This window comes from Chamaea fasciata, unplaced genomic scaffold (assembly GCF_029207755.1).
Source record: "Chamaea fasciata isolate MVZ Bird 193981 ecotype frontalis unplaced genomic scaffold, bChaFas1.0.hap1 SCAF_4, whole genome shotgun sequence".
In the NCBI taxonomy this organism is placed as follows: Eukaryota; Metazoa; Chordata; class Aves; order Passeriformes; family Sylviidae; genus Chamaea; species Chamaea fasciata.
In genome coordinates, this window is record NW_027094089.1 from 55,083,872 (window position 1) to 55,106,396 (window position 22,525).

Consider the following 22,525-nt stretch of genomic DNA (forward strand, 5'->3'; position numbering starts at 1 on the left):
GCAAATAGAGGGATTTAAGCCAGGAGTCCCATATCCATGGGCTATTATCTCTGTGTATGCTCTGTAAAATGTTGCTTATCAATATTTTCATCAGACTTACTCCACCTTAAAAACAAATATCAAAATGTACTTGGCAGAAATAAACACATGCTGGTATCTTTGAATTTAAACTGTAAGCCAAGAACTGAATGTTAATATTAAGAAGCAGCTTTCTTTATGTCATTAAGTTTTCCATTTAGAATACATTGTGAACAATTCATCAACCCTAGTATTAAAACCCTCTAATAGATCATGCTTCAGTGGTAGCTTTTTTCAGCTACTCATCATAGAGGTACCTAACTGCACATTTCTTTGGACCATTTAACAACTTAGCTGTCCTCAGCTCACTTTTAAATTGCTTATGGAGCTCCTTCTGTGTTTCTACCTTTGGGCTCAGTTTACAAGAAAATGAAAACTGGATTTTCTGTTCTAATTGCCGGAAATTTAATATTTCTCTTGCAAGCATTAGTATTTCTGCATTGTAACTAGCAAAAAGCACATAGGACTCGAGATCAGATGAGAAGATACATGAAAAGTCTCAAGAATCTGCAATGTTGTGCTTTCATTAGCCTCTCTAAACCATCTGAGCCAACACAGAGATATTTTAATGGATATTAAAAGAGGAATCAGGTCTCAGATGAACCACTAGATTTTATCTTGTCTAGTATTCAGGCCTAGGTTTAAAGCCTAATCAACATCAGGATTTGTGGTTGGTTTCAGAATCAAAACTCTACAATAGTACTTTGAAGTTTTGCAGTTAAACTTGTGATTTAGCACTGTGAAAATCTGAGCTCTGTTCTGCTCAGCTCAGCTCAATTCCTGTCTGAGCTCCAGCAAGCCCTTGAGCTGCCCCTCCATCTTGGCACACTGCCTGGTTTAAGACAGAGTCTGCCTTGTTTTTTCAGTACAAATTCCTGAAATTCAAGATTCCCACTGTGTATTTTCTGTCACAAGGGGACCCTGATGTTGGTTGAAGCCTCATAAATCTAAAAAAATGCACACACTCCTGAGCAGTGAAACCTTACAGACATACTGCTCTTGTAAGGTATTAGCTTAGAGTCATTACTGGAAAAAGACATCTCTCATAGTTTAGGTAGGAGTAGAAAGAGGGTGTACAAGTGACTATGCAACCAGAGATCTGAATACTTCAACTAAAATTAGGAAGTGGACTTACCTCTCAACTTCCCAGTTTGGAATATTTCTATTTTAAAATGCAATCTTTCAGTACTATTGTTAGCTAAGAGAAAGAACCACATTTCTGACTTAAAAATATCACTTGAAGTGTGTGTTACTAACTTGAAAAAAGAAAGGGAAAAGTGCTAAAAAAACCCCAAAAAACTCCAGAACTTTTCATTTTGTACTGTTACATGTAGGTGTGGGAGGAGGAAAAGCTATAACCTCAGTGATCATATTTTTAAGAAGTGGCCATATGTAAGTGATTGTAGTAACATATCCTGAAGTCCATATCCTCATTAAAAAACATTCTCTGCTTTTAGTTTGTCTCAGATTTAGAACACCAACAATTTCCTTTACAGGTGATAAAGCCACAGTTTCAGGATATGAAGAATGAAAATATTAATGCAAGAAGGTAATTTGCCTAAATTCTTCTTGTTGGAATTTATTAAAATTGTAAAGTAAGAGGAGGAAGTCAATAGTATAAGTAATTCCTTGGAGCTAGCACTGAAAGTCAGACTTTGTCACTCCACTAAGTAGGCCAGTAAAAACTTTCTGATACACTTAAAGAAAAATATACTGTCTGAAAGTTGAAAGACTAGCAAAGGGGAAAATAATCACAATACATCAGGAAGTAGATCTTCAACTTTTGCAGATCATCTGCAAACCTCTTCAATACTGCCATCGCCACTACAAAACTGGAGGAAATGCCTAAGTAAGGTTAATTAACTCAGCTAAGGTTAAGAAGATGCAGAAATAGACTCTATGGCACCTGACCCTCTGTCAGTGCCTCTATACATTTGATGTTACGTCACCTTAGTTGAAAAATCACCTGAGACCACTGACCTAGACAGAAAACACCGAAATTCTTGAAGAGCATTCCAAAGAAGCCTTCACACTGCTCTTAGGTATCTTGAGAATGCCATGGCAAGAACCTTAAGCACTGTAATTTGGTGGCAAGAAGTTAGACTTGTGACAATTATGACAAAAATTTAGACAGTTACTGTTCAGGTTAGCTGAAAAAATGCTGAAAGTACATGATGTTTAGCCCAACTTTACTCTCAGGGCTGTTAATTCTTAAAGCTTTCCTTGACAGATGGCCTGCAGAAGCACAGGGCTCACTTTCCACAGCAATTTAATGTCTCTATGATGCATTTGTGGGGATGTTACTGGAGTATCTCAACCAATCAGTTGAGAAAAGTACCCCAGAGTAGAAGAATAACTCTAGTTTTCAACACTGCAGAAGCACACAATGCTGAATGAGTCATTTCTAGGAAATCAAATCCAGAATATCTGGCACCATAAATAGCAGCTCAACAGAAGCTCACACAGCATCAAACATCTTTCACTGGTGGCCTCAACCCTGACTAAAACCTTTGAACAGTATGAGGCCATAACTGAAAAGGGTGTATTCCTCAATGAGGCAATATGGATTAACCTGTAGGGAGCTCTGTGAAAAGATAAGGCATATAAAAAGTTTAACAAGAGTTGGAATTAGATTAAATTTGTGGCAAACCATTCGTTGGTGTGACAGGGGATGATCAGTAAGGGATCCTGATATCAGGGATCTGTATGCTGCTGACTGAAAGAAATGATAATTGGAGTAGATGAACTGTAAATGTAAGAAAAATCCAAGTGCTAGAAAAAATCCAAGACTAGACCCATTGTGGAGTTGCCATCTGAGAGTTCCTAGGGATGAGGTTCAACTGACTTTTCTTTACTGCATAAAGGGACTGATCAGCTTCTGATGTACATGACAAAAGCCACTCAGGCAACAAAGTAACCAACGCGGTACCTGTGAACTGTGACCATGACTGTTACTGCGCGGTTACCTGGTGGCAATAAATCATTGCAACAATGTAGTACCTGGTTAACTTAGTACCTAATTTGCAGTTGCATTTCAAATCTTAGCTTTAGAGTTACATCCTTCGGTAATTTGTGGTCACTGCATAAAGCAAAATACATTGAAGTTCTTTTGTTTACAAAGCATAAAAAATTAAATATTTGGTTTTGGCTTTATAACAACATATGCTATCAGTCTGAATACAGAAATTTCTGGAAATACTTGTCAATTCTCCAAGAGCTAAAGGGAGAGATTCAGGCCTTTTTTCACCTAACATTTTTTGCATGATTCCTAAGACCATTCTCTCTTACACAACAAAGCTGTAAATGTAATTCCAAATGGTGAAGACCTGAAAAGGTTAGAGAATATTTGTAAATCTAACTTTTAAGCTCGATTAAATGAATTGGTTCATTAGGCGTTATCACTAACAAACACCTAAATACAAATTTTCTTGTGTAGGCAAACAAATTTAAAAGGCAATAAAAGAAATATGAGGAGAAATAAAAACTTATGACTGCACATTAAACACCTTCCTCCCAAACAAAAACAAGGTTGGAAATTACCCCGCTGTTCTTTGCACAGTTTGGCTGGCCCTAATTTTTAATTAGTCAGTTTTTGCTCAAGACATAGTAACTCCTTCCAATTTATATAGCAATACATCTGAAATACTAAGAATGCCATTTCCTGTTGCTACATCAAGTTGCAATAGAATTGCTGGTAGGAAAATATCAAGATGCATTAGAAAGTCAATGACTTACCAAGCAAACTCACAAAATCTCTTCTCCACCTGCCTACACACATGGATTAATTTTGATTTGCTTTACTGTTCCTATTTTCTTGTATATGCATAGAGACTACACTAAAATGCAATCCGTCCTTTCTCCCTTTAAAGACGCAAACTTCTGAGATGATGCAGTGGTTTGAAAGCAAAACAAATGAGAGGCTCCAAGTCAGAGATACAATTTAATAGAAAAAAAAAAAAAAAAAAAAAAAAGGAAAGAAAGTAAAATAAAATAGATGCAATAATACAAAAGACCACTGACAGAGTCAGAATACAACCTGAGCAGAGTGATGGAAGCAGTCCAGATGAGGTGGTCCTCCTGAAGCAGTGATCCTGTAGAAAGGTCTGGTAGCTCGGGTCCTCTGGGAATCCAGTGGGTAAGTGCCCCTCTGGTGTTCAGAGTCTCAGCTTTTATCCAGGCTGGAATGCTTGGTTCCTCCCTCTGGGCAGAGCATCTCACAATAGGATTGTGAGTCATGTGATAAGGCCTGATGGGCCCATTAACAGGAGATAGTCCAGGAGGGGGTTATCTGTGAGCTGTGCAGCAAAGGTGCTGATGGGCCCATTAACAGAAGATAAGCCAGAGTGGAGGAGGCAGGGAGCACTGCCTCACCTGGTTTCAACAGTTCATGAAGATGGTGATAGAATATACTTCAACCCAGGACAGATGAGAGAAAAAAAGAAGCTTGAGGATCGTTGAGACCACTCTTAAAACTGTTATAACTGTTTCAGAATTTTATTTCCATGTAACTGAGAATGGTATGAAAAGACAAAAAGTTACAAAACTATGCCCGAGTCAATTTGCTAATCTGTGATAAGTCTAATCTTTGTTTCTCTCTATGTCGCCTAGATATATAAACTAATACAGATAGATCTGACTTTCAAGTCATTTTCTGGTCAGATAAGACAAACTCCTTATTGGAAGCTAAACATTTCCACCACTCACTTATCATGAAAGAGTAAGGGAGGAAGAAAAGTGGATTAATTGTAACAGTAAAGGAACACTAAATCTGGGTACACTGGGTACACTGGCACAAGAGATGCATGAGCCTGACTGTGCCCTTTGATCTGGACAGCACAAGTGGGAATTATTAACCCTCCCAATCTCTGATAATCTCCTCATAGTAAGGCACATGTCATCTCCTGCATGTATGTTTCAGAAGTCTGCTTGAAAATTCTGGAACTTGAGGGGAAAGGTGCTGTGTATAGAATGCTGATGAGGGAAATTACATTTCTTTAGACTAGGATGGTTTCTAATGTTCTTCATCCTCCCTAGTAAGTCTGAAGTGTCAGAGTGAGAAACATCAAAATGAAGGATGATTTCATTTCTCCTGAATTTGCACCCAGTTGTATTCTGTTAGAATAATAGATAAATAGATAGATAATGAAGCTTTCAGAGGCATCTTCATGAAGAAGCTCGGGATTCAAAAGTGTCTGCCTTGACCTATTGGTCTCCTTTCAGAGGTTACAGTCAGGAGTATCTATGAAGACTTTGGCAACTACAGCAGAATACCTTTGAAAGGACAGTATTTGCAAAACTTTATGTGCCTTTCAGAAATCTTATACAATCTCAGCTTCACTGCCTTGAGAAACAGCTCAGATATCCCTCAAGACTACACAGAAATGTTAGTTAAACAATCACCTGGTCAGATGCTTCTGCGAATGAAACTGAAATGAAGGCAAAAAAAAGAGAATAATTAAATTGCTTCTCTGCTAACAAGAAAGGAATGGCTACAAGGAGAAGAGGAGGCTGGATAGTGATAGCTTTATGTTTTCAAGAGAGGGACAAGAGCAGAACAAGCCTTCTGGCCTCTGAGCTTCTGAGTGTTTCCCAGGGTAGAGAGACCTCACTGAGGGGAGAAGAGGTGAAATAAAGAGCCCACAGGACAGAGAACCAGTGAATGAAAGTAATTTAATTTGTTGAAAAATTCTGCAGATGTACCATTTCATCCTAAGACAAATCATTATGAAATGCAAAAGGAGAAATCAGGAAAAATAAGGCATTTAAATTGAATTAAGCTACCAAAACAGTACGAGAGCCATGAAAAATAGCATAGGTCCAAAAATTCTGCAGGAGGATTCTGACAAACCACCATGATAAACAGGAATTGAACTTTGTCTCTTGACTCCAAATACACGATCCACCACAATCCTGCCTGTCATCTGGTAAGGTCAAGAGTCTCCGTGTTCAGTTGTTAATTTTCCACCCCTCTTGACTTGTAACAGGAGTTATTTAAATTGATGCTGTGTTTACCCAGGCAAAAATGATAGCCATCAAAACATCTTTATTCTGATAGGCTCATGTGTGTGTGGTATGGAAGTTTAATTTGCTGGAAGTAAAGCTGTATATAGAAGCTAACATTTAATAAAGTTCTCTTAGCTACCTATTTATTATTAATACTTTGTGTGCTTCTAAGAAAGTGCAATCAAAAAATTTTAAAAAAAGGCTCTGCTCAAGAAGGAACAAAATACTTATAACGCAAAAAGGGAATAAGTAGTCATAAGATATTAAAAAAATTCTGAGCCTAAGTGTTCCAGCTGATTCCAAACTTGTAATAAAGAGCTTTACATGGTGTATTGGGTTTTTGTGGTGAACTTTTTGTACCTGGGGGGCTACAGAGGTGGATTCTGTGAGAAGCTTCCAGAAGCTTCCTGTGTCCAAGATAGACCCACCACTGGCCAAGGTCAAACCCATTAGTGATGGTGGTAATGCCCCTGGAATAGTGTACTTAAGAAGGTGAAAAAAACCTGTGTGGCAGCAACCACAGCCAGAGAAAGGAGGAGTGAGTACATATGACAGTAAGAGCCCTGAAAACACCAAGGTCAGTAAGAAGGAAGGGCAAGAGGGAGGTGCTCCATATGCTGGAGCAGACATTTCCTTGCAGCCCCTGGTGCTGACCATGGTGAATGTAGTGGTTTGAAAGCAAAACAAATGAGAGGCTCCAAGTCAGAGATACAATTTAATAGGAAAAAAAAAAAGGAAAGACGGTAAAATAAAATAGATGCAATAATACAAAAGACCACTGACAGAGTCAGAATACAACCTGAGCAGAGTGATGGAAGCAGTCCAGATGAGGTGGTCTTCCTGAAGCAGTGATCCTGTAGAAAGGTCTGGTAGCTCGGGTCCTCTGGGAATCCAGTGGGTAAGCGCCCCTCTGGTGTTCAGAGTCTCAGCTTATATCCAGGCTGGAATGCTTGGTTCCTCCCTCTGGGCGGAGCATCTCACAATGGGATGGTGAGTCATGTGATAAGGCCTGATGGGCCCATTAACAGGAGGTAGTCCAGGAGGGGTTATCTGCGAGCTGCATAGCAAAGGTGCTGATGGCCCCATTAACAGAACATAAGCCAGAGTGGAGGAGGCAGGGAGCACTGCCTCACCTGGTTTCAACAGTTCATGAAGATGGTGATAGATTATACTTCAACCGAGGACAGTGAAGCAGCTGTGCCCCTGCAGCCCATGTGGCTCCACAGTAGTATAGAGTCCCACCTGCAGCCTATTGTTTTGGTTTAGATAGACAGGTATCTGCCAGGGAGGGTTGGAGTCTCCCTTGAAATGTAAGCCCCTCCCCCCTTTTCCAAATTATTATAAATTTGCAATTAAAAGGCTGTCAGGCAAAGATTTTCGGAATAGGTAGAGCAGTTCTTTACTAGGGATATAAAAATACAGATGTTGTAGCACAGAAGAATAAGCAAGCAAACAAACAAACAAGAAATCCTAGAAAACCCTGACAATGTCAGAAATACAACCTGACACCCTGTTGGTCAGGGTGTTGGAAGCCGTCCAAAGTAAGCCCTCCTGGAGTGGCAGATGTGGTTCTCTTGGAGTAGAGATGGTCCCGTTGAAGAAAAAGGGTCCAGTAATGGTGAGATTGGTCTGGTCTTCCTCCAGGGATCTGGTGGAAAACTGGATACCTACTGGCACTGTGGCTCCTTTACATCTAGGTTAAGATGGTTTGGCTCCTCCTCCCTGTGTGGAGCATTTTACAATAGTAGGGTGTAATGTGTCATGTCATTGGTGAGCTCTTAATGGTCCATTAGCAGAAGATATCCCCATGGGAGTAGTGAAACAATGAAGAGAGATAAGTAGCACTCCACCATCTGATAAGCGACAATGACCCATTTGGGCAAAGATAAGCAACTCTGCTCCACCCAGATGAAATAGAATAACATATTCTTTACAAAACGGACGACATCCATGGAGGACACCATTCTGGAGAAGGTAAATGCACCTGAAGGACACCGGGACCCTGTGCGAAACCTGTGCTGGAGCAGGTTCTTGGCAGGACCCATGGAGAGAGGAGCCCAGGCTGGGTTTGCTGGCAGGATTTGTGACCCCACAGGAGAGCCACTACAGAGCAACTTGTTCCTGAAGGAAGGGATTCAGCTGTGGAAGGGATTATTGTTGGAGGAATTTGTGACTAACTGCAGCCTGTGGGAAGGGCTCACACTGCAGAAGTTCATGGAGAAGTCTCCTGTGGAAGGAACCCCACACAGGAGCAAGGGAAGAGTGTGAGGAATCCATCCCGAGGAGGGAAGAGCAGCAAAGACAACGTGTGATGAACTGACTACAACCCCCATTGCCTGTTCTCCTGTGTCAAGGTGGAGAAAATCATGAGTGAAGCCAAAGCTAGGAAGAAGGGAAGGGTGGGGCGAAGATGTTTTAAGGTTTGGTTTGCACTTCTCATTATCCTCTGATTTGATTTGGAATAAAAGAAACTTATTTCTCTAAGTTCAGTCTATTTTGCCCCTGATAGTAATTGGTGGGCAATCCCTCCCTGTCCTTATCTCAATTCACAAGTCTTTGGTTGTATTTCCTCTACCCTGTCCAGCCAAGGAGCAGAGGGCTAGAGTGGCTTTGGTGGGCACTTGGCGACCAGCCAGGGCCAACACACCACATACATTACAAAATAATGTTAAAACAGACTACCTACTATTATTTTAAATGAGCAAATTTGCTGCCAGACAGCAGCAGGTAGCTCAGAGAACTGAATAACAATGGAATTTTAAATTTATAAAATCATTTATGTTCTAGAGGGTCTCAAAACATTTGGGGAGCATTTTGCTCATTGCAGGAGCTCCAAGAAAACCATATATACCCTTCATAATTAGCAACAAAGAAAACAGATCATAAGCAATTTCTGTGTGTTTTGTAAATATTGTCATGTTTAGTTCTAAATAGCATTAGTTGCACAGCTGTAAATTTAGTAAATTCGTCTTAATCATGAAATACATAATGAGTAAAACCACTTAATTAGTATATCTCCCTCAGAAATTATTTACCTAATGAGATGCCATTGCAGTGAATGCTGTTTAATTGGCACACAATTAGCATATATTTCATATCATGGTACTTGCTCATTACCAAGGACATTCTGTGGTGGCTAACCAGGTGTTAAAATCACTGCAAAATTTTAACTTTCCACCAACTGAGAATACAAGTCACCAAAAAAGACAGTTTATGTGAACAGAATGTGATTTCTGTTCTTGAATTTCTATTCAATTACAGCATTTTCTGTCAGCTTTTTTCCTAATTCTAAAGTTGGAGGCTTAAAAACTGAATGCTAGGAAGTATTTGTAATTTCTTCCATTTGGGCAAACACTCTAAATTCCGACAGGCAATTACAGAACTTATTCACACAGTCATAAAAATTGCACATGCAAATGGAACGTGGGTCCCAAGTCTTCACAAATGATTATTCTCAAAAAACCTTATAACCATAAAAGCCACTTAATTGGGACTCCAGGACATCTAATTAGATTTCCCAATTACCAAAATAAAAATGTACCACAAACTAGCTGTACATCTGAGTGGAAAAAAGAAAAAAGATTGGCAGACATGCTGCCTTACCCTCTCTCTGCCTACAGCTGCTCTATGATGAGCTGACAGCTAAGCAGTGCTGCTGTTCACTTAGAGGACTGTGACAGGAGACAAGGTGATGGGGTCACCAGTTCACCCAGTAAGGGGGCAGAGGCAAACCAGGCAAACACAATCCTGAGCTAACAGGGCACCCACTGACAGCTGGAGATGTTTTCTTGTGAACTAGTCGTTTAAAGACACACTGCCTCCAAAATGCATTTTGAATTCACAGTTATTCATTTAGAGAAAGAATCTTAGCCCATTTCTATGTTTTTACCAGCAGAATAAACATTCAAGAAACTGCATTGCAGGAATTGGTGAGACAAACTCAAACTCACCTACTCTCTCTGCTACAATACATGGTGACCTCAAAATAGTTTTCCAAAAGCTAAATGGAGCTGACAGAACCCAAATGACCCTTATCTATTGTCACAACATAAGGCTATGTCCATGCCATGCAACCACTGCACTATATGCAGTCATTGTGGCCTCTCAAGGTGAAATCCTCACTCACAGTGTCATGGCACTGGAACTCCCTAGGTGTCTGGGACAACAGTGCTCCAACCAGGTTGCTCTGAGAGCCCCTGAGGTGCATATAGACCACTACAACACTTCAGCTTACTCTCGAATAGTGAAAACAAATAAGACAGCATGAAAAACCTTGACATACAAAATCTAACTTTACAAAGCGACACCTTTTGAAAGGGAGCATCAAGGGCAAAGGATGGCACATTGCCTGTATACACCCTGAACAGGGCTATTTCACAACTGGAGCAGGCAGTACATACGTAAGCACACAGAAACACAGCCATCCACACTGCCCTAGTCCCACAAAGCTCTTCTTTCATTGCTCAAAAGTAAGGACAATAGGTTTATAGGATGGCAGCATCATACCTTCAGTGCTCCTCAGACCACCCCATCCACTTCATGAACACATGAAGTTCACACCTATGGCACAGTCACTTTGCAGTCTCACTTGGTGCCCATCTCCATCATCCAAGGCCCACAGCCAGTACTACTGAGTATGCAGGCAGCCACTGTCATGTGAGATGGCTTCTTGGGGCCAAAGGCTGGCTTGCACTGTACCTTCTAGATTAAAGCAGGCAGAAAGGAAGCAAAGGAGGCACAGACTTGGCACTGCCCTTGCTTAGAGATGTCCCTCTATCATCCATTTCATAATCACCACCATATGCCAGGAACAGGGCCAGATTTCCTAATTTAATTTGCAGCTGAAACAGAAGTCGCCCATCCTTGCCCAGGGACATCTTCAAAGTGTTCACATAGCAGTCATGTGAGACTGATGTAACAAATATGTCTGTAGGAAGGAGACAAAACTTCCCTTTATCTTCAGAATAATTTAGATAATGTTCTCTCCTGGATCAGGATGTTCTGAATGCACATATGGTGATTGCTGACTGTATCTAGGACAGGCCTTGCCACAGAGGGAATTATACACTTCACTCATAAAAGAGAAGAAACAATATACTTAATTGATATAAAACTGTGAGTTTACAAAGTACAATGGTAAATGCAACAGTGGTTTAATTGCAAGGCATACTCACCTATTTACTAAATAGAAAACAGAGTCAGACAAAACTCTCAGTGAGAGCTCACATGCTTATGTGTGAGAAAAGACCACACCAGCAGTTACTGCATCTATATTTAAACATTTCAAAAAGCCAGATCTCTCATGACTTCAGCTCTACACAAATGAAAACTGAGGATTGACTCATGATGTTAAAAGCACTCCTGTGCCCACTGGGGTTGCTCTGTATCACCCAGGAAGAACAACTGCCTGGACAGATGGCCTTCAGATGATTGCTTTAGGGCCCAAACTGGACTACATACTAAGACAGGAAACACTCTTTTCTGCCCATTGTGATTTCTATACGACAGCAGGACTCTAGACTATCTTCTTTGCTCACAATTCCTGCAAATGGGAAAGTAAAATTTAATTCTGTCATGCAAATTAAGAGCAAAATATTCTTCTGGCACATGTTAGAGTGTATCACTTTATATGTCTTGCCTCTTGACAAGGGGGGAGCACTGGGGTAGGTTCCCACATCTCCCCACTCTTGCTGCAAGGTGCTGATAAATTTGTGGCATAAATCAGGCTGGCCCACACAGATAGGCCAAAAGCAGGCCGTTTGGGTTGAAACAAGTATTAGACATACTTTGCCAAGGTCCCTGGGCATAGATATTGGAGTAACATTCAGGGTATGTGTATAAATAAGGTGCATTCCACTGAGCTGGGCCTTTGGGATGACCTAACAGATCAGCATGAATGTAGATGTTAAAGCTGAAAATGGAAAGATTTTCAGCATCCTTTAAACCTTGAAGCCCATAAGAACCGAAACACCCAACAGACTTTACAGGTCCTTTATTTTCAGACAACCTAAATTACATGTGTTAAGTAGATAGCTTTTACAACAGCTGATGACATTGAACAGATGAGAAGTATTATGTAAAAGCCCATCAAAGCACAAAAGAGGTAAAGAGATAGTTAACATGTATTTGAATGATTACCACTGTCCTCTGTCTTTTGTGCAGTTTTAAGTATCCACAGCAGTCACACAAAGTACTAATGGCTTTAGCTCTTTTATAACTTGAAGTTCATTTCTCTGGGATCTTCAGAGTGACTCTGCCTTCCCTTCTCCACTGTCATCCTCCACAGAATTACTTCGGGTATCCTTTCTGATTTGACTATGCCACAAAAAGCGTATCAGAAATCTCAGACCGGAAAAAATTCAGAAGTGTTTATATTTCTGGACTAGCAGCTTTCCAAGAATGCCTGGGAGCACTATTCCCAGAGAAAGGAAAAAAAAAAAAAAAAAAAAAGGAAAATGGGGAGAAAGAGAACAAGTCCATTGTACAACACTCATAATCTCATCCTACTGTGCTGTCTGCTTGCTTATCAGCAGCAAGTTTGCCAAGCAAAGAAAGTGCATATTAAGAAAATCTTGCTCAAACAACAACCTGATTTCAAGTTTCAACTCTCACAGGCAAGGAAACAGACAGTTGCTGGTACTAACAGAGTAAAAGGCACACACAGCCATTTTCAATTTGGAGATACTTGTAGTCCACAGGATTGCAACAGAACTGGCAAAGTTCTACAAAGAAAAAAAACACCCTCCACTGATTTAGTAAAAAACTCCTAATATCGTTTCCTTTAATAAGACCATAGCAGTATATTTGAAAAAATACATTTTCTATCAATGATTTTCCTGAAGAGAAAGTAACATAAACCACTTGAAGCAGACAGATATATTGGAGAACTTTGTGTTAAGTGTAAAAGATTTTGCTGGCTCCACAATGTGTAAGTAAAATCCTGAGCACAACACTGAGTTCCTCTGCTGTTTTTCCATTCTTCTTAACACTGAGTTCCTCTGCTGTTTTTCCATTCTTCTTAAAGGAATACTGATGCTTACAGAATTGCCAGCCTTCTTAGCATTTGACATACATGATTCAATCTCCTGCCAGGAGGCAAGATGCTGTAACAAAAATATTAGGAATCCTTACTCAAAGAGGATCAGAAAACATTGATATTACACATTGCAATATTCCAGAAATCCATTTAAAACTGTTTATCATGAACTGAGGAAGATGTTCTGTGTTTTTCGGACTAGTTCATGAGATTTCATCATTCAAAGCTATGATGTGTATTTGGGTTTCTAATGAAATTAAAAATATACAGAATTTTGCCTCATTTGAGTCTAAGACCTCAGGTGTGTGGATCTGATGTGCTTTGGAGTACATTCTGTGTTTAAATTCAAAACAATTCTGTATTTAAGGCATAACAAAGGCTTAGTAAAAGAAGATTGCAATATACTGTGGTCTTACTTAAATACCATGATAGACAAGCAGAATTAAAAAGAAAAAAAAGGGTTTCGGCACTTATGTCAAATTACTGTTTTCTCTTCAATGTAGAAAAACAGTTCTAGCTAGAAGCCTCAAAAACCAAGAAATGGTATAAGTCATGTCTACATCACACCAAGCATAGACAACAGTGAGTGAAAACCACACTGGCTTCAGAAGCCAATACAGGATAGCTGCTGTAGCACATTTTATTCCACAAGCTGCAAGAGCCATTAGCTTGGGCACAGTGCCATGGTAACACATTAATAGGATCAAGGTTTTATATGCATTATATGCCTTCAGAAACAAGGCACTATACCCAAACAATGCTGTGTTGCACTTTGTGATCTTTATACCTTTATACACAACAAAGAAGTTTGTTCCTAGGAAAAAGAAATGGTAGGCTTCAGACAGTTCACTGGATGTTTTTATTAGAAAATATTGTGTTGGAATAGATGGAACAGTGTTTCTCAAAGCTGGAAATGTACATTACCCCGAGGAGAAGATGCCCTCATTTTCCAGCTCCATCCAAGATTTTGTTCTCTTGTGGATTCAGTAAAGAAAATGTTGCAAACAAAAGATAAATCATTTTGGGAAATAAGACACACTTAAAATTTAAAGTGAGCAGGAGGGCTAGTCAACTACCTGCTGAGCCATCTGAGTTCAAAGATAAAAGTCAGTACACAGCTAGGCTTTTTTCGAAAAGCAGCACTGATCCCTCAGTATGCGCATTCTTAAAAAAAAAAAAAAACCTGGTAGCAACAGGGATCTCAGCTTCCAACAGAAGTGGAAGCAATACCAAGCAGAGAGTGCTCTAATAAGGGTCTATGAATTCCAAAATTTTTGTTAGAGATGCATTAGCAAATGGAGGCTTACTCAGAAGGTGTATGAAGGAACATTCTCTTGTGCCTTCTGTGGTATATCTGTGGTAAGTAAGACACTGATGTAAGTATAATTTGTTCTTTATGGCTCTATAGCTTGCTGTCTTTACAGTTCAAGAAAAGTAAATAAGGGTACAATTTATGTGTGCATACATATGTATGTACACATACACATTTACAAACTGATGTATTTATGTACAAATATATATTAAAAGATTTAATATATGAATGCAATCCTGAAGACAGTCCTGAAACTTCATGCCCTGTAGGCATGTACGCAGAATGTAACTCTTCATAGGAATATACTATTCAGCTGGTGAAGTTTTCAAATTCCAAGTCTGTGGACCTCAATATAAAATATATGTGAAAGTCCAAAAAATATTTTTGTGTCCTTTTTTTTTTAAATGTAATGTAATTTGGATGTAAAATCCTTGCACAAGCAAAAGAAAAAGATTATCATACTTCTCTCACTCTTTATATAGTAGATTCAACTTTCAAAGCTCCTGGAAACTACAAATATTTGTCTCTTTTTTTAATCAAATGTGAAGTATTTTCCATTGCTTGTATAGCAGAACAAAATTTAAAAATTCATATCAATTATGGGTGCCAAAAAGACAGAAGACACAGTCCCAAAGAAAAACCAGATCTTCAATATGCAAAAATCTTGATTTCTGTTATGACACTGTATTGAAGAGCTAGAAATAGAAATTTTGAAATTATGAGTTTGTTCTGTCAGAAAGCAGAACAACCTGGAGGTCTTTTAGAGGACATTCAGAGCCCACTTCTTCTAAGTATCTCCATAGAAGCCAAAGCATCTGCTCCTAATCACAGAAATGGAAAATTCTCCCATTACTAATTCACATAGAACTGCCATAAGGAATCTGCTTCTCATACAGAATATACAATATAGAAAAGTATCAGATAGTGTGTGTAGATTTCAGTGATTGACCAGAAAGTTATGATAGAGATTTGTTTCATTATTCATTCACACTGTTACCAGTAACTGGGCTGATTACTCTCCCATTCTTCTTAGTGGTTAATGTTTAACATGATCCTCCAGAATAAGCATTGTGTGGTTCCATAAGCTGGTGGTTTCTGAAGAATAAGCATTGTATTATTAACCCAACAGGTGTACAAACAGTTCTTCATCTGGCAAAAACACAACATGCCCTACAGCCAAGATGGGAATTTGAACTCCATTTGGGTTTGAATCTAACCCTTCACAGCGCTGAGATACATCTCTCCTTAGAGCAGCGTGGGAGTTTCCAGTATCTCCATACAGCCACTCTCATTGCTGCGGTGGTAAATTCTCAGCTTGATGTCAAGAGACCAGAGGACTCCAGTGAAAGTCTGAGTGATTTCAAGAACAAAGAATGTCAACCATTTAGTACCTCAGCTGGTCAATAAGGCTGCTACGTGGGATTAAAAACAATGCAGACTAAAATATCATAGGAAATTCATACTCAAATTACTTCTTCCCATGGACATGTATACCTGAAAGTAGCCTACCTGAAACGACACAGTTTGTAACATCACATCACTGTGGACCGCTGGAACACAGGCCAACATTGTGCCCTTGTGGCAAAGAAGGATAATGGAACCCTGGGCTGCATGAAGAGAAGAGTTGTCAGCAGGTTGTGGGGCAGGTAATCCTGCGCCTGCATTCAGCACCAGTGGAGCCACACTCGGAGTCCTGTGCCCAGCTGTGGGATTATTAGTACAAAATGGACATGGAGCTACTGAAGAGAGTGCACTAAACAGTCACAAAGATGTGACCTGAGAGACCTGAGATTGTTCAGTCCGTGGGAGAAAAGGCTCAGAGGAATCTCATTATATTGTACACACTCCTGAAGGGAGGGCACTAACAAGACATAGCCTCTTTCCAGTGGTTCCCCAGGACAGAACCAGAGGCAATAGGCCCAAACTGAAAAAATGGAGGTTCCTTTCTGGCAGTTGGAAATGTTTTTTTACTGAGAAAGTGACTGAGCACTGGTAAGGATTGGCCGGACATGTGGTGGAATCTCCATCCTTGAGAGACATGGTATTAGGCAGCATGCTCTAGGTCTCCTAACTGGAAGAGGGAAGCTGAACCAGATGACCTCCTGAGGTTCCTTCCAACTTCAGCCCCACCATGATTTTGTATTTTGTTCAAGGAAAATAGCAAAAGCAAACACATGAAAAAGTTTAATTGAGAAAAAAAATCAGAATTAAATTTTAGGATTAAGAATAGCATCACACTTGTCAGAATTCTCAGCATGCTGACTAGAAAGAGGCATAAAATTGGAATAATATTTTACCACAAATGGCAACATAAATTGAGATCAAGTTGTTACCAGGTTCTATTTTTCATACTAACTAAGAGAAATAAATAGAACTAGTACATGGCACATAGGTGAGTAGAAAAGTCTGCTTCCTCTGCACTATTTATCATGCTGTTCTGTATGTTCTGTACCATGTTTCTGAACTATATTCACAAACTGTATACAGGTAGGGTCAATATCTAAAGACCTGTCAAGATCATCCAAAAAAAAAAAAAAAAAAAACAAAAAAACAATAACCAAGACAAAGGAACTGTACTTCTTCATTTGACATTGCCATATGCTTTTCAACATTAGTTCTCTCAATAGAATGGCTATCTTGATACAGGTTTTTGATGGCTAAGAAAACCTTCAGGACAAATAAGAACCCCAGGATATGCAAAATACAAAATATCCATAAATCTGTACTTGTTTATTGCAAAGCACATAAAAATGGTCTGTGTCAACAATCTCATGACAATGTTATTATCTACTAGCCTAGAAGAGACAAAAATTTAACCAAAGTATAAGAGATATGAAGGAAACCGCAACTTGTTATTCCCTTTCTAATAATTCAGTATTGTCAAAGGTATTTCCTGCCTCTCTATATGCACCACACTGCCTTGTACATTGAAAACAATAAGTGAACAAAGTCAACCTCTGACTTTTTGATCTGTCTCTTAGGATAAGCACATAGGCTGTTCTGGACAATATGGACATAATTCAATTGATGTCCTCAAACACTTTCTGCAATTCAAACACAAGTGAAATTATGATGTCAAGAGGTTAAATTCCAGCTCTGTTTAGATAAGTTTGGATATCTCCAACATAGCCTCTGTTAAAATATTACAAGATACATAAATTATAGCACCACCAGAAAGAATCTATGAAAGAAAATCAGGAAGCTGTAAAGATAAAGTATGAAAAATGGAAAAAGAGAATACGAAAATAAATACCCAACTGATTAAAAAAAAAAAAGAAAAAAAAGAGAGAGAGAGAGAGAGAGAGAAGAGATTTATAAAGTTATGGGCTGGCATTACTATGGAAAAACAGAATTAGGGCCACTTTCATAATGCATTAGCTAATTCCTAATCTAATGTCTCAAGGAAGGTTGATACTGGAGAGAAAATCAGGCTCTGCAAACCAAGCACTCCAACTAGTTCTCCTGAATACTGTTCTCACATTTGGCCCAAGAGATGAAGGATGACAATCCATAATCTAAATTTGCACCAGATTACAAGAGATATTCTGCCTGACTTTCACAGTCATTCTCAGAATGCATAGTATCTGTTCAGTATTAATGATCAGAGGAACAAACTGTCTTTCACCAATGAACATAAAGGTTTCCATTTTTCTGTTTAGGTCAGTGCTGGAGACAAAACAGTTCACTGGCTGACTGCATGACAACTAGGGACAGATCCTGTTGTAAAACAGACTGGTCAAATTCAAAGCTATGACTATTTTTCACCTGTGTAAAGTAAGTTTTCAGAGGCACTCAAGTCCTCATCTTGACTTGCAGGAAGGAAGGAGAAAATCCAATGAGACCACAAACATTTGTGAATGTGCCTGTAAGTCCAACACAACACAGAAAAATGTAACTGTACTTGATTGCAAACAGGAATGAAATTCAGAGGCTGAGAGCTCTGGAAGCACATCCCCAAATGCACTCACAAACACTCAAAACTCTTGTAAGTGCAGAGTCCACCACTGCTACAGTCTAGAAACACTTAGATTTATATAGGTGTTACAGGCTGTAAACACAGATCTACATGGCCTGTGCTGATTGCCATCAGCATATGTCCTTGAGGTAAAAGAAGTCCTAAGAGGAGCCATGGGGTCCCAAGACAGGACAATTCAGGATATTTCACAGGATAAACTATCATATGAATATTCTTAATGCAAACAAGACACTAATCCAGGAAAAAATAAAGTGAACCTTCATAAATCTGTGAAAATTACTTACCTTCATATTGTTTGCCATAGTACATGTACTTGTCATAGTTCATAGTACTTGTCCATACAAGTCATGATCAGAACTGCAAAAATACCACACAGTTCTTCCACAAACACCCTGCAGAAATTCTGTACCACTTGGGCACAGCCCTGGTTCCTTACTTAATACCACAAGACTTTTCTCTGGAAAATATTTAAAGTCCAAATCCTTAAAAACACACCAAAAACAGACACTCCACTTACTGGAGTGACACATAGAGGAAATAATTGTCCATGACCTGCAGAATATCAGTTTCTTCTAAGTCCCAGGTAGCACTTTTTTTTTTTCAGTACGGGTTTTAAGACCAATTAATCTCTCAGTTAAAATATTTCAGACATGAGTATTTCACAATCTTCAACAGCAGGAATACAGTGAACTTACAGTAAACTTCTAAAGTTTTATACATAATATAAGAAGGCATACATAAAGACAAAGGAGAACTATGCTATTAAATAGCCTGATGTTTCTGGGAGTAAATTAAATGTCTAAATTTACTTAGAGGCTTAAAAGACATGGAACGTACTATTCCTTAGCAGCCACAATAGAATTTTGGTGACAAATTTTCACTATGCTCATCTATCCACAGTGGTCTGGCTTAAAATTTTCAGTCTCAGTTTTCTACTGCACACACGGCTGAACACAATAACTGCAGTGGGAAGAGACTCCACATCAGAATAACTAGAGGTGGAAACACCTAAAACACAGAGGTACGGGGTTTGAACAGGGAAATATGAATTCTCGAATGAATCAAGTGTACTGAGCTCTAAAACAACGAGCAGCACTTTTAGCAGGAAGCAGGCCCTTTTGGTCTGTGCCAGTGCTACCATAGCAGCAGTCCCTGCTTTGGCTATATGATTGTTCTGCAAAGAACTCGTTTTGTCATATTCTCATAGTACCTTTAGAAACAGAGAAATGGGCAGCTCTTCAGTGCACAATCTTTGTGTGTTGTTTTGGCTTCCATTTCATTCATTCACATGTGTACAGGATTAAAATACATTGTGCTCCATAGGTTGGTCAACAGTCACATATTTTTACCAGATTTCTTCTACAAACTACAAGCTCTCCTCCTTCACTTTCTCCAGAATGATTCATATTCCCAGTATGTATTTCTGAGTGCCTGGCATAGGCATTTCTTACTGCTCATTTGAGCACAGTGGAATGTCAGTATTTGGGTGGTCCCTTTGCCAACGCAGGCTCCTTGCAATGTCTGGGTGGTCAACTCAGTGCCAGATTTCTCACCTGTGGTGAAAATACTGATTTGCTCCAGGGAAACAGACAGCACAGTAAGTCATATAAAGGATGCCACTGGGAATAATTTTTCTAAAAATTGAGATGCTATAAAATACTTTTTCTTAATACACAAATCTCCTAGGCATACCTCCAAGATGATTTTCGATTGCTTTTCTAAGTACATTTTTTACACTTACAAACAACAACAACACAAAAATTAATTTTCTGCCCCAGACACAAACCCAGTACAGTTGCATTTCCCCAGTAGTGGAGGACTTTAAAAATATCCCAAAATCTAGTATGCAAACCTGGCCTCAGCAAATGGGTGGGTGGGCTATGATCTCCCCCTGCCAGACCCAGCCAGAGATGACTTTTAGCACTTCTGCTGAGCTGGCTTTCCTTGTGGATACATTCTTCTCCTCTAGTTGTGTTTACTTCTCCTTGAACCTGAGATAATTGGACAATAGCACCGCCTTTATCTTCTATCAAGTTTCCAGAACCCAGAAGGCATATCTGAGCGGTGTTGAGTTTTGGTGGTCGCAGATTCTTTATCCAGTATGCCACAGTGGGCAAAGCCCTTCAGAGGTCTTTAAAGTGTTTAGACAAATGTGATTTTTAAGGCTCTTACACTATGGAGAAGCAGCACACATGGTCCTTCCTATTTTCATGGTGCAGATAGCCCTCATAACGTTTCCAGTGAAGTACCCCAGACAAAATTTTCCTAGTGCTGGAATGAGCTGGTTTACCACCTTGCAGAAATCTGGCAGTCTGAAGGTTGTGGGGACACCAGCAGTAATGTGCAGCACAAGAAAATTTACAACTTGTTGAAGACTAGGACAGGGAGCATTTCAACAACCTAGACATACACAAGTCCATGGGAACTGACAGGCTGCACAAAGTGGTGCTGAGGGCCTTGGACAATGCCACTGCCCCAGCCATCACAGCAATTAGAGAGGGTGTTCCTAAGCACTGAGAGAAAGAAAGAAATCTATTATCATTCCTATTTACAAGAAGAGGAGGAAGAAGGATCTGAAGAACTACATGCTGATCGGCTTTGCTCTCTCTCCTGGGAAGATGATGGACTAGACAATCCAAACACATAAAGGACAAGAAGGTTGTTTGGAGCAGTCAGCATGGATTTATGAGGGTGAATAATTCCTTAACAACCTTATAGCCAGCCTTCTGTAATGAGATAAGCAGCCTGGTGCATGGAGAGAGTGAAATGAGAGAGGTTTCTTTATCTTAACTTTAACAGAGTGTTCCACACTGTCTCACATCACACCTTCCCAGACAAAGTGATGAAGTACAGACTAAGTAAGTGGCAAACAAGGTAGACTGAAAAAACTGACAGACCTGACAGGCTCAGAGAGCTGTGATAAGTGTCATAGAAAGCAGCTGAAGGCCAGCTGTCCACAGTGTACTCCAGGCATTTATACTAGGACCAACACTGTTTAAAATCATCATTTATGACAGGACTGAATGCACCCTCAAAGAGTTCTCAGGTAATAGAAAACTAAAACAAATAATTAATATACCTGATGTGTCCTGCCATCCAGAGGGACTTTACAAGCTGGAGAAAAGGGTAAACAGAAACCTCATGAAATGCAGCAAAGGGAAATTTAAGGTCCTGTTCCCGAGCAGAAATAACTGCAGACACAGTGCTGGGGGCTGGCCAGCTGGAAAGGAGCTTTGTGAAGAAGGATCTCAGTCCTACAGAATAAGCTGAAAATGAGCAATGCAGTGCAGGAATTTCCTGGGCTGCACTAGGAAAAGTTTTCCAGCAGATCAAGCAAATTGTCCGTCCTCTTTTCACAGAAATCGTAAGACACCTCTGTAGTTCTGGGTGCAGATCTGAGCACTCCAGTATAAGAGACATGGAAATACTAGAAAGAGTCCACTGCAGGACCACAAAAATCTCAGAAGACTGGAGTATCTTTCACAGAAGGTGAGCCTGAAGGAGCTGGATCTTCTATGGCATGGTGAAGACAAAGCTCAGAAAGATCTTGTTTGTGCATTTGTAAAAATACTTGATAAAAGGGTGTAAGGACGATAAAGCCAAAATCTTCTAAGCAGTCTCCTGTGACTGGATGAGAAGCAATGAGAACAATCTGAAACACAGGATATTCCCCATAGATGTAACAAACACCCCTTTTTATCATAGGGGTAATCAAACACTGTCAGAGGTTGCCCAGAGATGATGTGGAATCTCCATCCTTGATGATATCCCATACTCAGCTAGAGATGACTGGGGCAACCTGCCTCAGTTGACCTTTTCCTCATGCTGAAGGATTGTCATAGACAATTTCCAGAGGTTCCTTACAACTTTGGTGACTCTGCATTTTACTCTGTTCTGCACTTCTTTGCTCTATAAAGGATAAGACTCACAGCACGCTCAAACTAGGTGACAGGGAAAAAGGTTGGGAGCTGAGGAGAAAGAAAGTGGCAGGATAGATCCTGCATTAACAACCCCTCACGCAAAATAGCATCAGGCTGGAAACCCACAACCAGCAAACATTCTGCTAGACCAGAACTTCTCTACTTTTTCTAAGTCTAGCTTTGAGGTAACATGCCAAACA